This window comes from Aquarana catesbeiana, linkage group LG13, assembly GCF_042186555.1.
Source record: "Aquarana catesbeiana isolate 2022-GZ linkage group LG13, ASM4218655v1, whole genome shotgun sequence".
Lineage (NCBI taxonomy): Eukaryota > Metazoa > Chordata > Amphibia > Anura > Ranidae > Aquarana > Aquarana catesbeiana.
This window is the reverse complement of record NC_133336.1, coordinates 141,040,959-141,059,051: the sequence shown is the minus strand read 5'-3', so window position 1 is coordinate 141,059,051 and position 18,093 is coordinate 141,040,959.

Here is an 18,093-nt window from a genome sequence, read left to right as displayed (position 1 = left end):
GATTATATACTATCCTGTGTCTTTTCAGTCCGGTTTGACTCAGTGAAAGAGGCCATCGGGTCCCGGTCGGTACAGAGCTCTAAGGCGACATGTCTAGCTTAGACGGCTCCGCGCATGCACCTCCAATCACCACCTTTCATGTAATGGGGTTTTATCCCAAACACCCCCATGTCCCCAAACGTACCCTAGCAGCCCAGCGGGGCAAGGTCAATGCAGTCCAGTATCACAGGGCAATAACCCCACACTGCCAAGTAGTTGGCTGCAGAGGGCAAAAATGGAGGCCTCATAAAAGCTGTAAAAAAAAGAAATAAAAAAATAAAAAAACCTGTAGCTATAGAACGCTCTATTATATTACAAAGGGGAGGGCTATATAGCCTCAATACCTACCAAAATCATGAAGATTATTTAATAGAAAGGGGGCACTGTGCAATGTCAGTGTCTAAGTACCTACAATGCTCAGAGTGCCGAGCGCAGCGTATGTCACGTCGCACGGATCCAGCCGTGCAGCGCAAACAGTAGTAGGCGTGACCGGTACACGGGTCTGCCAATAGGGTGGAGACGTGAATTTTATAAACAACACCAACACAACGGGAGGATATTAACCTGTTGCCACCCGCCCACTGTCATATGACAGAGGAGCGGTGCGGCTCTTGTCCTGGGCCGCCGCCATATGACAGTGGCCCATTCACACAGGGCATGCGCATGATCACGAGAGAGTCACGGGATATCTGTATACATTCTGCATATACGAAGGAAGAGATTCCCAGCTCCAGCCACCTGAGTGCCCGGCCTACATGGGAACAACTGGTAAAATTGTAAGGGACCTGGCATACCCACTGCTAAAGAAAGGTTACCACATATAGCTGGATAACTTCTACACCAGTCTGCCCCTTTTCAAACACCTATACCTCGCAGAAACCCTGGCCTGTGGAACCTCCAGAAAGAATAGGAAGGGCTTTCCACAAGCGATAGTGAATAAGAAATTGTGAAGGGGAGAAAGAGCAACTTTGAGATGCAACAAAGTGCTGGCCTTGAGGTGGAAGGATAGCAGGAATGTGTACATGATGTCCACCATCCATGATGATAATACAGTTGAACTTCAGAGAAGATGAGGTCCCATTGTAAGGTCAACATGTGTACAAGATTGCAATCTGTACATGGGGGGGTGGATTTCAAGGACCAAATGCTTCAGCCCTATTTATCAATAAGGAGGTCCCGTTTCTGGTACAAGAAAGTAGCACTCTATTTAAATCATTTGGCCATTTATAATGCCTACATAATTCACACCAAATCCACAGAAAGCCCTGCCCACTAAAATTCATAGAAGAAGTTGTCACGTCCCTCATCTACCATCAAAGACCCCCCCAGAAAACCTTTGCTCTGATGCGGTTAGCCGACTTCATGAACGCCCCTTCGGGGACCACATTCCACCATCTGAAGCAGGCCAAAGACCATGACTCTGCCAACCGTTTGGACTGCTTCCACGTGAACTGACCCTGGCCTGTTTTATCAACTACGCTTCTGCCTACTGCTTGGACTGCTTCCATGTGAACTGACCCTGGCCTGTTTTATCAACTACACTTCTGCCTACTGCTTGGACTGCTTGCATGTGAACTGACCCTGGCCTGTTTTATGTACTATGCTTTTGCCTACTGCTTGGACTGATCTGTTGCTCTGCTACTGTAGTACACAGGGATCTCACATGCGAAGGGCTCCAGAAATGTTTTTCCAGATCGAGAAAATAATTTTTTTTGTTGTTGTAACAATTTTTTTTGTTTTGTAATTTCCGGATTAGGGTCTGGAGTCTGGAGTCTTCACAGAGATTTGGGTGGGTCGAAGCCTCTACCCCTGTTCCCCTGTGCACAAGTCTAACCTGATTGCGGCCCTCAGCCTGCTGCTGACATAGTGCCGCTATCCCCCTGCCTGCAACATAAACTGACCAAACCTCTGCCTGCTACCTGGACTATGGGAATAATTAGCTGTAGCAAGAAGCAGTATATTTATGAAGGGTTGGGGAGCAGTACAATAATGAGTTCAGGCAGGTAACGGTGTACTAGGACCAATATTATGGCTGTGTTGGCTGTCTCTGCCTGGAAAATTTCTATGGACAAATGCTTTGGCTGTGCTGACGATATCTTTGTGCTGACTATAGACAATATTCCTGCCTTCTGCCTGGATAATTACTATTGTTGCTAAGCACATCCCTGCCTGCTGCCTGCTGCCTGGACCAATTCTCTCCTCTGGGGACACTATTAAAACCACAGGTAATACTTTTTTTTTACCCTTTCCTCAATAGAATTTATTTTGGAGTGTAATTTTTGGTATGTAAATGCTGCGTTAGAAGTATAAGAGCCTTATAAATATAATAGGTTGTCAGGAAACTGGAAGTGTAATTTATGCTTGTAGAACACCTGAAGGTGCTTCTTCAATGGTGGGCCTCTGTATGTGGTCAGGCTGCGTAAAAGTCTCACACATGTGGTATCGCCATACTCAGGAGGAGTAGCAGAATGTATTTTGGGGTGTCATTTTTGCTCTGTACATGCTATGTGTTGGAAATATCTTAATAAATGGACAACTTTGTGATAAAAAATGTGTTTTCATTTTTTTTCCACATTTTCCAAAAACTTCTGGAAAAAATGAACCGTTCAAAAGACTCATTATGGCTCATAGATTATATGTTGCTTATTGTACTGTGTTGTTGCTGGCACTGTAATAATCCCCTTCCCTTTACTCTTCATTATATTTAATTTTTGGGATGATGTGACTATCTATTAGGACATGTTAGCCACTACTCTTTTTTCTTCCACGATTTAGGTGTTTCAATTCACCACCTTCTATGGCAGTATGTCCATTTAGATAAAATAATTATTCTATTTGTATTTTCTTTTTTCTTGTAATTTTTCCTCTTTTCTTCTTAAAATTATTTATAAATGTAAAGTTAATTGAATTACTATTATTGCTAATTATTTAATAGTATTTAGATGGATACTGACCTGGTTGCCTTTTTTGTGTGTTTCTGAGCAGTGACTGGGGATGAGCTGAACACCCCTCAGTTTGGTTCGCACCAGAACCTGCGAACGGACCGAAAGTCCGTGCAAACTTTAGAACCCCATTAAAGTCTATAGGACTCGAACGTTCAAAATCAAAAGTGCTAATTTTAAAGGCTAATATGCAATTTATTGTCCTAAAAAGGGTTTGGGGACCCGGGTCCTGTCCTAGGGGACATGTATCAATGCAAAAAAAGTTTTAAAGACGGACGTTTTTTCGGGAGCAGTGATTTTAATGATGCTTAAAGTGAAAAAAATTAAAATATTCCTTTAAATATCGTACCTGGGGGGTGTCTATAGTATGCCTCTAAAGTGGCGCGTGTTTCCCATGCTTAGAACAGTCCCTGCACAAAATTACATTTGTAAAGGAATAAAAGTAATTTAAACTGCTTGCTTTAATGTAATGTCGGGTCCCGGCAATATGGATGAAAATCAGTGAGAAAAATGGCATGGGTACTCCCCCCAGTCCATTACCAGGCCCTTTGGGAACCCCGCACCCAAATTAAAAAAAGGAAAGGTGGGGGGCCCCCAGGCCCTATATACTCTGAACAGCAGTATACAGACGGTGCAAACAAGACAGGGACTGTAGGTTTGTTGTTAAGTAGCTCCAGCCAAAAAAAAGGAAAATTTATTATCAAATACTTACCGTAATTTTCCTTTCCTGATGGACTCCATGTCAGCCTACGTGTGGGTTAACCCCACCTCCTCTCCAATGCTATAGGACCCCATTCCCATAAATGAGTACTCACCACTAGCTACTGCGTTCCGTAACTAGCCTACTCTATGACCAATGGGTGGGAACTCCGTCTGGGTATGTTGAATTAAACCAAAATTTTAATTTGTCCTATCAACCGATAGGATTCTCAAAGCAAAGTTTACAGAGGACAATGAAGCAGGCTCAATACAGTAGTGAGACATGAAAGTATTGATAGAGGCCCACGAGGCCGCTTTACATATGGTGTCTGGGGCCACGTGTCGAGCTGCCGCCCATGAAGCCACCATTCCCCTGGTGGAGTGAGCTGTCACCGCCTGTGGAGGAGCCAAGCCCTTCGCCCTGTACGCTTGTTGAATAGTCTGTACAATCCAAGTAGCGAGTGTCCTAATCAAAGCTTTTTTCCCTTTATTGCTTCCTGAGTGTAAAATAAATAAATGGTCAGAACGTCTGAAGGGAGAAGTTATTCTCAAGTATTCTTTGATTGCTTCCCCTACATCCAGAGGATGAATTTCGGAGGACCCTGGAGACCTAAACGTGGGAAGGACTATATCCTGATTATCATGGAACACCGAGGACACTTTTGGATTCGAACCCAGCATAGGGATGAGTACTACCCGGTCCGGGAAGAACGTCAGGAAGGGTTCTTCACAACCCAGAGAGCCAATCTCAGAAACTCTTTTCGCCGATGTGACGGCTACTAAAAAGACCACTTTTGCCAAGAAGTCCTTAATAGAGAGCGGGGAAGGCCCGGTAGTACTGAGTCCCGAGATTGAATCTAGAACAAGTGGCAGGTCCCATTTGGGGAACCTGGATTTCCTTTGGGGCTTAAGCCTTGAAGCACCACGAAAGAATTGCCGGATTAACGGATTATTTGCCCAAGAGGACCCCGAGAAGGCAGACAGTGCAGATACCTGAACTCTAAGCGAGATTATGGATAATGGTAGATCTAAACCTGTTTGAAGGAAGCTGAGAACGTCTTGCACCTCCGGGTGTCTAAAAGACCTGCCATTAGAAGAGCAAAAATGCACAAACTTGGACCAGATCCTACTGTAGACTCTATTCGTGCTAGGTCTTCTTGAGCTCATGAGAGTTGAGATCACTGTGGGAGCGCAACCAAGCGAGATTAGCCTCTCCCTCTCAAGAACCAGACCATCAGTCTCAGTACTGCCTGACATGGGTGCAGAACTGACCCCTGAGAAAGAAGGTCCGGCCTGAGAGGGAGAGGCACCGGGTCCCTGAAGCTGAGTTGGACAAGGAGAGGGAACCACGGCCTGTTCGGCCAGTATGGAGCTATCGTCAACACTTCGGCTGTTTCCGAACGGAGCCTCTGCAGGAACCTCAGGATGACTGGAAGCGGCGGAAAGGCATAGGCCTTGTTGAATCTCCAAAGATCCGTCAGTGCGTCCGACCCGAGAGCCTGGCTGCAATGACCTCTGGCATAATATTTCTTCAACTTGTAGTTGTGGCGGGAGGCGAATAGATCCACCTCGGGCTTGATCCCTAGTGATGAGACCCATCTGAATGTCTCCATATGCAGGGACCACTCGTTGTTGTCCAGCTTGGTGCGAGAAAGGAAGTCTGCTTGGGTATTCTGGACTCCTGGGACAAACACTGCCGAGATATTGCATAGGTTCTTCTGTGCCCAGGAAAGGATGGGCTCGACTTCCCGAAGGAGATTGAGACTCCGGGTACCCCCTTGCCTCTTAACATAGGCGACTGCCGTTGTGTTGTCCATTCTTAGCAATACTGAGTTCCCTTTCAATAGATGAGAGAAGGATTGCAGTGCACACCAGGCCGCTCTGAGTTCCAGGACGTTTGAACCTGGGACTGGGAGGCATGGATCCCATTTGCCCTGGGCAAGGTTCGAACCGCAGAGGGCTCCCCAGCCCGTCCCGCTGGCATCGGTCGTGACCGTGATCCAGGAGATGGGGGCAATGGAATGACATGTCAGGAGGTTCTTGCGTTGAAGCCACCAGAAGAGGCTGTTCCTCATTAATGATGTCACCCGGATGACCTGATTCTTGTCCCCTGTTCTCCATTGCTGCAGGAACCCTGACTGGAAGGGACGTAATCTCCACAAGGCCCACTTGACCATGGGAGTCGTGGAGACCATCGTGCCAATGATTACTAGACACTGAGAGGCCTTCAGGTGTGTGGAATGTAGAGTCCGAGAAATTCTGTCCCGGACCACCGGAACTTTCTGTAGTGGAAGAGAAATAGTGCTCCTTACGGTGTCGAACTGTGCTCCCAGATATATTAGGCGTTGAGCCGGAATTAGGTGGCTTTTTGCAAGATTCAGAAGCCACCCGAAGCTGGATAGAGCGGAGATCACCTGCTCCCGGTGGGCCAGCAGCTGATCCTTGCTTTGAGACAGAACCAGGAGGTCGTCGAGGTAGTGGTAGAGCCGCACCCCCTTTAACCTTATGAGAGCTACCGTGGCTAAGAGGATCTTTGAGAAGACCCAGGGGGAAGTTGTCAACCCGAAGGGGAGGCAAATAAACTGCAGATGCTTCTGCCCTACTTGGAAACGTAGGTACTTGTGAAGCCCCTCCTCTACTGGGACGTGGAAGTAAGCGTCCTTCAAATCGATGGAAATCATCCAATCGCCTGGCTGAATAGCTTGCTGAATGGTCGACAGAGTTTCCATCTTGAACTTTCCTTGCTCTATAAACTTGTTCAGGTAGGTCAGGTCTATGACCGGGCGCCAAGAGCCACTCTTTTTTCGAACTAAGAAAAGAGGGGAATATACCCCCTGAAACCATACGTCCCTGGGGACGTGTACAACTGCTCCTTGAGACTTCAGAAGGTCCACATAAGACAGTAGAGCTTGTCTTTGTTCTTCCGACCGGGGTAGAAGAGTGGAGACAAATCTGGGAGGAGGAATATTGGAGAAGGTCCATCTGTGACCTGTTGAGACTGTTCTTATCACCCAAAAATCCGAGATCGAGGCCACCCAGACGTGCCGGAAGAGGCTCAGCCGTGCCCCTACCCGACCCGCCTGGGCGGGCGCAATCTCAAAAGGACTTTGCCTGCTCACGACCACTGGATGTCTGGCCTTTAGCGGACTTACGAAAGGAAGCTTGACCTCTGTTCCAGTTCTTCCTGAAGTCCCTGCCGGGCTTGTAAGAGCGAGCTTCCCTGGAGCGCTCTGGAGAACGTCTTCTAAACTGAGGTTTCTTCCGACCAAGAAGGCATCTATCCTGGGGAAGGAAGCCCGACTTGCCACCCGTGGCATGCGATATGGCATCGTCGAGTTTGTTGCCAAACAGTGAGGATCCCTCAAAGGGAATCTTACACCAGGCCTGTTTGGAAATAGGGTCAGCAAGCCAAGGACGTAACCATAATGCCGTTTGGCCGTGACTGACGATAGCATAATTCGCGCCAAAAGGCGTATCAAATCAATGGATGCCTCCCCCAAGAAGACTGCCGCTAGCTTTAATTCTGCGGCCGCTGAACTTCCTGCTAGTTTTTCCGAAATTCCCTTAAGGAAGGAATCCACATTCTCTGTCCAAGCCTCCATGGCTTTTGACATGGCTGCCAGGGCAAAAGCCGGTTTACAGGCCGTGCCAGCCAGCCCATAGATCCTCTTCAGATCCTGGTCAATCCTTCCCTCGAGACCATCTTTGAAGGATACCGTATCCTCTAGGGGAAGAGTGACATGTTTAGCCAGCCGCATTAGGGCAGCGTCTACAAGGGGAGCATTCTCTAGGTACTTCACCTCTTCCGACTTGAAGGGGTACAATCTGGAGGTTTTATTAACCATAGAGGACTTCCTATCCGTTTTACTCCATTCCTCATCTATAATATCTTTCAGCTCTGGAAGGAGCGGAAAGCTTGAACGTTCTTTTCCAAGGTGTTTGAAGAACTTCTTCTGTTTAGCTGGGGGAGTAGCGGGATCCTCCCATTTAAGGGCCTCTTTGATTGCTTTAATTAAAGGTGACACCATGACAAATAACAAAGGCACTCACATGAGTGTAGACAGGTAGGCCGCACACCCCAAAAGTGCAAAAAACTGTACGAGAACCCCCTAACGGGGCTTTAAAGCAGCCAGAAAAATGCAATGTTGATGGTTGAAAGAATTCAGTTTTATTAATACAAAAAGTATATAAGTGGCATAATATAAAAATCACTAAGGATAGGTACTGACTGATCGAGTCATGACATGATCTGAGTATGGCATACCATTGCAATAGACAAAGCATACAATTAAACCAGGCACTAGGCACAATGCATTAAATGGCGACCAAGGTTATCTTAAAAGTAAATACTTAAAAGCAGTAGCAACAGATATTGCCTGTGATACCATACATGTGTGTGGGGCAACAGAAGTTGTATACGTTAATCCTGACGCGTTTCGACCCTTCCCGGGTCCTCTTCAGAGGATAGTTGCCCCCTATGAAAAAGGTCAACATGTGTCAGACATTGCATCAAAACCAACAGTACCAGACTTATGTACATGCACCATCATATTAGAGTTGTCTAAATCATATAGTTACCTATTATAGAAATTATGACGTTTCCGCGTGCAGTTTAAGTATTGTGAGTTGTTATATTTTTAGGTGGTGCAGTTTCTCTTTAGTTCCCCTGTCTCCCCCGTGTCAGAGCAGCTCCCAGGAGAGCGGGCGGTGGGCCAGGTGTGTCTTGCGAGGGATCACATCTGACAACCTGCGTGTAGGACGGGGAAGTTTAGGGAAGGAGGGGCAGCGAACAACCCGAAAGGCACCTAAAAGGGATATAGGTTATTGCCAGAAATAAAAATAGAAGGGTATAAAGTGTTAGATGCTGAAAAGCAAAATGTCACTAGGTTACTCTACACAGATTGGAAGGTTTCCCAGCTATGGAGATTAATAAAGATGTTGGATAGTGGGTACATGGGTGTGCAGAGGGCATAGCTAGGGGAAAGGGAAAAAAAAAGGAGGAAAAGAAAAAATTGAAAAGATGAGAGAGGGAATGGGGAAGCGGAAAAGACAGAGAGATGAGATAGACAGTGAAAAGGAGTGAAAGAAAAGAAGTAACCCAACGCAGTGTGAGTGAAAATGGAGTGAGTAGAAAATAGCAAATGCCCTGCTGCCAGTTAGTTCCCACGTACCGTGAAAATTATATGCCAAGAGCAGTAGGTAAAAGCGCCGGCGAAACCTCCAGTGAATGGACAAGGAGGAATAAGGGGGGGGAGGGGGGGAGAGAAATGGAAAATCAACCAAGGAGGAGTGGTGGAGAGGGTGAATGGAATGAATTGTGTGGAAAGAGGAAAGAAACGGGGGAAGGGGAAAAAGGGAGAAAGGAAAAGGGGTTGAAGGGTAAAGTGAAAGCAGGGTGGGGGACAGTTGGGGACAGGGGGAGGGAAGGAAGGGGGGAGGTGACAAGAAAAGTGCAAGTGGGGTAGAGAATGAGGTGTGGGGCATGGATGGATGGGGGGGGAGGGGAGGGGGGAGAGGGGGGGAGGGGAAGGTGGGGGGGAACACATGTGGGGGCGAAGGGGAATAAGCCATGTGAAACAAATGTACAAAAAACTGTCAACAAAAGTGAACAAACAGTGAGAGTGACAAACAGTGTGGGAGGATGCAAAGGAGGTGTCGGGACTAATTACCTAATTTGGCTGAGCTGAATGGAATATTCTGAATGCTGAAAGAATTTAATTAATTAAGGATATGGATGAATCTGACAAGGTCAACAATGATTTAAAAGAACCAAGTCATTGAAAAAGTATCACATTCATTCCATTTGTGCTTACCAGTGTTTGCTGTCAGTCTGTGTGACCTGTCTTCAGTTAGGAAAACATCCAATAAGTGTTCCCTGGTGATTCCCATACTTATAGGGAGTGCCAATTGGCTAACTCCCTTCAGGTGTTCATATGCCCAGCATCCCTCCCCTTCCCCCTCCATCGGGGGAAACGAGCGACACAGCGGTGCGCCCCAGTGTGGTCCCCCCGGCGTTCCGGAAAGGAATACACCTCCGGGCGTCCCCGTCGCTTCCGCCGCAACTGCGCAGACGCCGCTACGTCATGCGCACGCGCCCTAGGGCGCGCGCTCGTGAGTGCAGCGTCCGGAAGGGATCCGGGATGCCGCTGGCAGGGAGAGAGACATCCCACTCAGGTGAAGCCACCTAGTGGGCATGTTGGGAGACGCGGGCCCCAGCGTCTCCTTTCTCACCCTGCCAGGAAGACACTAAAGAAGGTCCATCCCCGTCCCTAGAGGGGAGACACAAACACTGAGGGAGGCAAGGGGAACATGGAGCCATCCTGCCACCAATACGCTGTTGAGCAGAAATAGTAATAGTAATGATGGGGCATAGCATTAATCATTTGTATGCCCTGTCTGGTGGTGCTAAATACATAGTCTGTGTACCGTGGGCTGACTGCTAGCTGGCCGTCTCAGGTGCATCCTGTCATACATGGCATTGTATACCTTGGCATGATTGCACAGTTACAAAAGCAATGATTTATTACAACCTGCGCAATCAGAATGGTATATGGACAAAAACAGAGAAAAGGACAAAATTGCATAATCTTAAATGTTGAAACAATAAAAAAACTCCGAGCTATTTAAGGCTAGATTTTACAAGGGGTAGAACGATACAAAGCATATGATCCATTTTATTGATCAGTAGTATGTACATTAATATGCATCTCGTACATCTGAGCATGATAGAAAACAAAGGTAATCATGATGACTTTAATGGTTATGTGTGGGGAAAACCAGGCAGCGATATATACAAATCTGGAGACGCAGTGTTAAGAAAAAAAAAAAAAAAGAATTAATTAACTAAGATCAGTAAAGGGAAAAAGGGGAGGGGGGGGAAAAAAAAAAAGAGACAGGGGGAGGTCATTGTGTCTTCCCCGATGAAAATCCCTGCAAAAAGGGAGCAAATGAGATTGATTCATTTAAACCTGGTGGAGAGGTGGCTTGTAACTGGAATATCCATCTCTGCTCTTTTTGCAGCAGAGACTTATTCCAGTCGCCACCTCTGTTGGGGATGTTTATTCTATAAAGGGCCACGAAGGTAACTTTGGGAACTTTGTAATTGTGTGTGAAAATTATATGCCTCCCAATAGGGAGGTATGGGTTCCCCACCTCCATACTGTAAACATGTTGGGAGATGCGTTTCCAGAATTCCTGCCTGGTTTTCCCCACATAGTATGCACCACACTCACATTCCATCAAGTATACGATTCCGCGAGTGCGGCAATTTACAAACTGTTTAGGTGTAAATGTATTGCCGTTCGGCAGAACGAAGATTTTATCCTGTTTGATGAGTGAGCAATACGAACAGTGTCCACAGGGGAAGGAACCCACTGTGGAACAGTGTTTGAATCTCTTGTTATCGTTGGTATATTCACTGCGGACAAGCTGGTCCCGCAGTGACATGGCTCTTTTGTACGTTATAGTGGGTCTATCTTGAACAAATTCACGTAGCTTGGGGTCATCGGTGAGGATGCTCCAATGGCGTTCTATAATCTTTCTGATAGCCTGATGTTGACGGGAATAGCGCATGGTAATCCGGGTAGGGTTGCATTCAGGGCTTGGGGAGGGTTTGGATTTAAAAAGTAGCTGAGATCTTGAGTGTCCAATAGCCTAATTGTAAGCTTTTTTAAGACAAGATCTACTGTAGCCCCTTACTAACAGTCGATTTTGAAGCCCCTCTGCTTCCTTGATGAATAAAGCGTCGCTGGAACAGTTGCGCCGAAGGCGCAGATACTGTCCGTACGGGATCGAGTTTTTCAATGGGATCGGATGGAAACTATCAAAATGAAGGACCGTATTCCCAGCAGTTGTCTTGCGAAACAGAGTGCTGGAAAGATGTCCTTCTGCCGTGGTCGAAATGGAGACATCTAGGAAGGTGACGCTGTGGGGATCATGGGTCATTGTGAACTTCAGATTTCGATCGTTCACGTTGATTCTATTGAAAAATTCAAATAACTTGGTCTCAGGTCCCTCCCAGACGACGAAGACCTCGTCGATATACCTCAGCCATTTGGTTATATGGCTGGTGTATTCGACAAGGTCCTCGTCGCCGAGGAGGGACTTCTCCCACTCCCCCAGGTACAGGTTGGCGTAAGAGGGGGCACAACAGGTCCCCATAGCCACACCCTGCACCTGGAGGTAGTGGGAGTTGTCAAAACAAAAGTAGTTGTGATGCAGTATAAAATGCAGACCATTCAAAATAAACCTAACCAAAGCCGAATCATATTGGGAATAATGTTGCAAGGCTCTTTGCACAGCAGCCAACCCCTTAGAATGGGGAATGCTGCTGTACAGCGCCTCGACATCTATGGTCACCAAAATCACATTCTTAGGTAGCCTCAGATCGCTGATGAGTTGCAAGAATTGTATTGTGTCCTTGACGAAGGAGGGCAAGGCCAGAACGAGGGGTTGCAAATGTGCATCTATGACACGGCTTAGGTTTTCAGATATAGTCCCATTGCCTGAGACAATGGGGCGCCTGTGGGTTTAATCAGATTTTTATGTATCTTGGGTAGACTATAAAAAGTAGCCACCCTGGGGTGTGGAGTTCTGATGAATTCATAGATATTCCTGGTGATTTACCCTCTACAGAATGCCCGGTCAATCATATTGTAAAAGCTGGAATTATATTGATTAATGTTAAGGGCTGAGATTACTTTGTACCATTCTTTGTTTTTTAATATGTCCAGGCACATTGAAACATAGTCGTCGTTATTCATGACGACTACGTTGCCTCCCTTGTCTGAGGGTTTTATCACGATTGTGGGATTTTTTATGAGGCTTTGGAGAGCTGCGTTTTCCTCATGAGAAAGGTTAGCCGGTTTAGAATGAGTTTGTGGTAGTTTGGATATGTCACGGATGGTCTGCCTTAAAAATACTGCAACGTTGGAATTAATACTTGACGAGGGAAATGTAGTGGAGGCCTTTTTGAACATCGTAAGGGGATTCGGGGTCGATCTGTCAACCTCCTGCAGTAAGGCGTCTAGATCGATTTGATCTATTAGATCCACTGTGTTGTTTTCTTGATAAAGGAGAGTTAGGTCTCGTAAGGCTCTACATTCCTTCATACTGAGAAGAGGCCCATCCACAGCGTCACCTTCCAAGTCATCCCTTGCATGCAGGTATTTAAGTAATAACCTGCGTGCAAAGAGTTGTAAATCAGTGATTGTTTCGAAGACATCAAAATGTTGTTCCGGACAGAACGTTAATCCACGGGACAAGAGTTGTATCTCACTGGTTGACAAGTTGGTGGAGGATAAGTTAACCACACTTAGGTGGTTTGTTGTATCCGCACCACGAAGGGGTCCAAACCCTTGCCTGTTTTGTGGGTCTGTGGGGACGCTGGTCCCCAGGAGGAGTTTAAAGCTTTTTGTGAAGCTACTTTATTTGGGCCCACAGAGGGAGTGGGGTATTTAGGGAATTCCTGCGTGGGTACAATATTGCTGTTAGATTCAAAGGATATTACCCCGCCCGCCTCTGCAGTGCCGTCATTTGTCGCACTGCGGCCAGGTTGGGCATCATGAGGGCCTGCTTGTGTAGAAACAGTATCCGTCGCACGTTTTTTAGGGTCGTGTTCCGGAGAGGTCCTGAAACTGCGATCCCTTTTCTGTTGCGTTTTACTCCGCGCCTGATTACGTTGAGAGGAGTTTTTACGTTCAGGTTCGGGGTCAGAAAATCCCCGAGATTTTGAAGTTGGAGTATTCTTTTTGGGTTCCTGACGTGATTGATTGTTAGATGGTGACCCATAGTTTCTCCATCTGTAGGCATACCCCTCCGAAAAAGCATGTTTATCCCTCCAGAATTGCATTTCTTTATTGCGCAGAATGTTTTTATTGAACGTCGAAAGATTTTCCTCCAGACGAGTTTGGGATTCAGCAAAGAGGGGGTGTTGGGCATATTGATTCAGTGTTTGTTCCAGTTTACTGATGATGCCATCTAGGAGGGCAAGCTGTTTGCCATATTCCCTAGATAAAATCGACATCATCTCCCTGGAGCATAACTTGAGGTTGGACTCCCACTCGGCCTTACACTCCTCACTTATTAAATCAATATTTGGAAAGATTTGAACGCGTAATCCATAAGGGTTAATTTGTTCCTCAAGGTATCTGCCAAAACTCTTGACATGCTAAAAGAGGGCAGATTTCCTCTCGAGTACCTTGGTCAATTTTTGAAATAGTGTCGTGATCGACAGGGTTTTTGATCACCCTGTTCGAAGGAGTTCTCATACTGAGACATTAAATTAGCCCAATCGGTCCCTGTAAATTTGCTCATTTTAAATCTCAAAATGCAATCTGTTAGTGGCTAAAGTGAGTGTTACAATAATATACATGTGAAATGCACAAAATAAAGAAGAAAGAACCATATACCAGGATTGTGAATACCGCTTAAACAGCCAGTTCGCAGTTCATGTCTAGACTCGAGTGCCAAAAGGCGGGGGGAGGTGTTTAACCACCAAAAGGGAAATCAAGACAAATAACAAAGGCACTCACATGAGTGTAGACAGGTAGGCCGCACACCCCAAAAGTGCAAAAAACTGTACGAGAACCCCCTAACGGGGCTTTAAAGCAGCCAGAAAAATGCAATGTTGATGGTTGAAAGAATTCAGTTTTATTAATACAAAAAGTATATAAGTGGCATAATATAAAAATCACTAAGGATAGGTACTGACTGATCGAGTCATGACATGATCTGAGTATGGCATACCATTGCAATAGACAAAGCATACAATTAAACCAGGCACTAGGCACAATGCATTAAATGGCGACCAAGGTTATCTTAAAAGTAAATACTTAAAAGCAGTAGCAACAGATATTGCCTGTGATGCCATACATGTGTGTGGGGCAACAGAAGTTGTATACGTTAATCCTGACGCGTTTCGACCCTTCCCGGGTCCTCTTCAGAGGATAGTTGCCCCCTATGAGAAAGGTCAACATGTGTCAGACATTGCATCAAAACCAACAGTACCAGACTTATGTACATGCACCATCATATTAGAGTTGTCTAAATCATATAGTTACCTATTATAGAAATTATGACGTTTCCGCGTGCAGTTTAAGTATTGTGAGTTGTTATATTTTTAGGTGGTGCAGTTTCTCTTTAGTTCCCCTGTCTCCCCCGTGTCAGAGCAGCTCCCAGGAGAGCGGGCGGTGGGCCAGGTGTGTCTTGCGAGGGATCACATCTGACAACCTGCGTGTAGGACGGGGAAGTTTAGGGAAGGAGGGGCAGCGAACAACCCGAAAGGCACCTAAAAGGGATATAGGTTATTGCCAGAAATAAAAATAGAAGGGTATAAAGTGTTAGATGCTGAAAAGCAAAAAGTCACTAGGTTACTCTACACAGATTGGAAGGTTTCCCAGCTATGGAGATTTATAAAGATGTTGGATAGTGGGTACATGGGTGTGCAGAGGGCATAGCTAGGGGAAAGGGAAAAAAAAGGAGGAAAAGAAAAAATTGAAAAGATGAGAGAGGGAATGGGGAAGCGGAAAAGACAGAGAGATGAGAAAGACAGTGAAAAGGAGTGAAAGAAAAGAAGTAACCCAACGCAGTGTGAGTGAAAATGGAGTGAGTAGAAAATAGCAAATGCCCTGCTGCCAGTTAGTTCCCATGTACCGTGAAAATTATATGCCAAGAGCAGTAAGTAAAAGCGCCGGCGAAACCTCCAGTGAATGGACAAGGAGGAATAAGGGGGAGGGGGAGGGGGGGGAGAGAAAGGGAAAATCAACCAAGGAGGAGTGGTGGAGAGGGTGAATATAACAACTCACAATACTTAAACTGCACGCGGAAACGTCATAATTTCTATAATAGGTAACTATATGATTTAGACAACTCTAATATGATGGTGCATGTACATAAGTCTGGTACTGTTGGTTTTGATGCTATGTCTGACACATGTTGACCTTTTTCATAGGGGGCAACTATCCTCTGAAGAGGACCCGGGAAGGGTCGAAACGCGTCAGGATTAACGTATACAACTTCTGTTGCCCCACACACATGTATGGTATCACAGGCAATATCTGTTGCTACTGCTTTTAAGTATTTACTTTTAAGATAACCTTGGTCGCCATTTAATGCATTGTGCCTAGTGCCTGGTTTAATTGTATGCTTTGTCTATTGCAATGGTATGCCATACTCAGATCATGTCATGACTCGATCAGTCAGTACCTATCCTTAGTGATTTTTATATTATGCCACTTATATACTTTTTGTATTAATAAAACTGAATTCTTTCAACCATCAACATTGCATTTTTCTGGCTGCTTTAAAGCCCCGTTAGGGGGTTCTCGTACAGTTTTTTGCACTTTTGGGGTGTGCGGCCTACCTGTCTACACTCATGTGAGTGCCTTTGTTATTTGTCTTGATTTCCCTTTTGGTGGTTAAACACTTCCCCCCGCCTTTTGGCACTCGAGTCTAGACATGAACTGCGAACTGGCTGTTTAAGCGGTATTCACGATCCTGGTATATGGTTCTTTCTTCTTTATTTTGTGCATTTCACGTGTATATTATTGTAACACTCACTTTAGCCACTAACAGATTGCATTTTGAGATTTAAAATGAGCAAATTTACTGGGACCGTTTGGGCTAATTTAATGTCTCAGTATGAGAACTCCTTCGAACAGGGTGATCAAAAAACCCTGTCGATCACGACACTATTTAAAAAATTGACCAAGGTACTCGAGAGGAAATCTGCCCTCTTTTGGCATGTCAAGAGTTTTGGCAGATACCTCGAGGAACAAATTAACCCTTATGGATTACGCGTTCAAATCTTTCCAAATATTGATTTAATAAGTGAGGAGTGGAAGGCCGAGTGGAAGGCCAACCTCAAGTTATGCTCCAGGGAGATGATGTCGATTTTATCTAGGGAATATGGCAAACAGCTTGCCCTCCTAGATGGCATCATCAGTAAACTGGAACAAACACTGAATCAATATGCCCAACACCCCCTCTTTGCTGAATCCCAAACTCGTCTGGAGGAAAATCTTTCGACGTTCAATAAAAACATTCTGCGCAATAAAGAAATGCAATTCTGGAGGGATAAACATGCTTTTTCGGAGGGGTATGCCTACAGATGGAGAAACTATGAGTCACCATCTAACAATCAATCACGTCAGGAACCCAAAAACAAAAAGAATACTCCAACTTCAAAATCTCTGGGATTTTCTGACCCCGAACCTGAACGTAAAAACTCCTCTCAACGTAATCAGACGCGGAGTAAAACACAACAGAAAAGGGATCGCAGTTTCAGGACCTCTCCGGAACACGACCCTAAAAAACGTGCGACGGATACTGTTTCTACACAAGCAGGCCCTCATGATGCCCAACCTGGCCGCAGTGTGACAAATGACGGCACTGCAGAGGCGGGCGGGGTAATATCCTTTGAATCTAACAGCAATATTGTACCCACGCAGGAATTCCCTAAATACCCCACTCCCTCTGTGGGCCCAAATAAAGTAGCTTCACAAAAAGCTTTAAACTCCTCCTGGGGACCAGCGTCCCCACAGACCCACAAAACAGGCAAGGGTTTGGACCCCTTTGTGGTGCGGATACAACAAACCACCTAAGTGTGGTTAACTTATCCTCCACCAACTTGTCAACCAGTGAGATACAACTCTTGTCCCGTGGATTAACGTTCTGTCCGGAACAACATTTTGATGTCTTCGAAACAATCACTGATTTACAACTCTTTGCACGCAGGTTATTACTTAAATACCTGCATGCAAGGGATGACTTGGAAGGTGACGCTGTGGATGGGCCTCTTCTCAGTATGAAGGAATGTAGAGCCTTACGAGACCTAACTCTCCTTTATCAAGAAAACAACACAGTGGATCTAATAGATCAAATCGATCTAGACGCCTTACTGCAGGAGGTTGACAGATCGACCCCGAATCCCCTTACGATGTTCAAAAAGGCCTCCACTACATTTCCCTCGTCAAGTATTAATTCCAACGTTGCAGTATTTTTAAGGCAGACCATCCGTGACATATCCAAACTACCACAAACTCATTCTAAACCGGCTAACCTTTCTCATGAGGAAAACGCAGCTCTCCAAAGCCTCATAAAAAATCCCACAATCGTGATAAAACCCTCAGACAAGGGAGGCAACGTAGTCGTCATGAATAACGACGACTATGTTTCAATGTGCCTGGACATATTAAAAAACAAAGAATGGTACAAAGTAATCTCAGCCCTTAACATTAATCAATATAATTCCAGCTTTTACAATATGATTGACCGGGCATTCCGTAGAGGGTAAATCACCAGGAATATCTATGAATTCATCAGAACTCCACACCCCAGGGTGGCTACTTTTTATAGTCTACCCAAGATACATAAAAATCCGATTAAACCCACAGGCCGCCCCATTGTCTCAGGC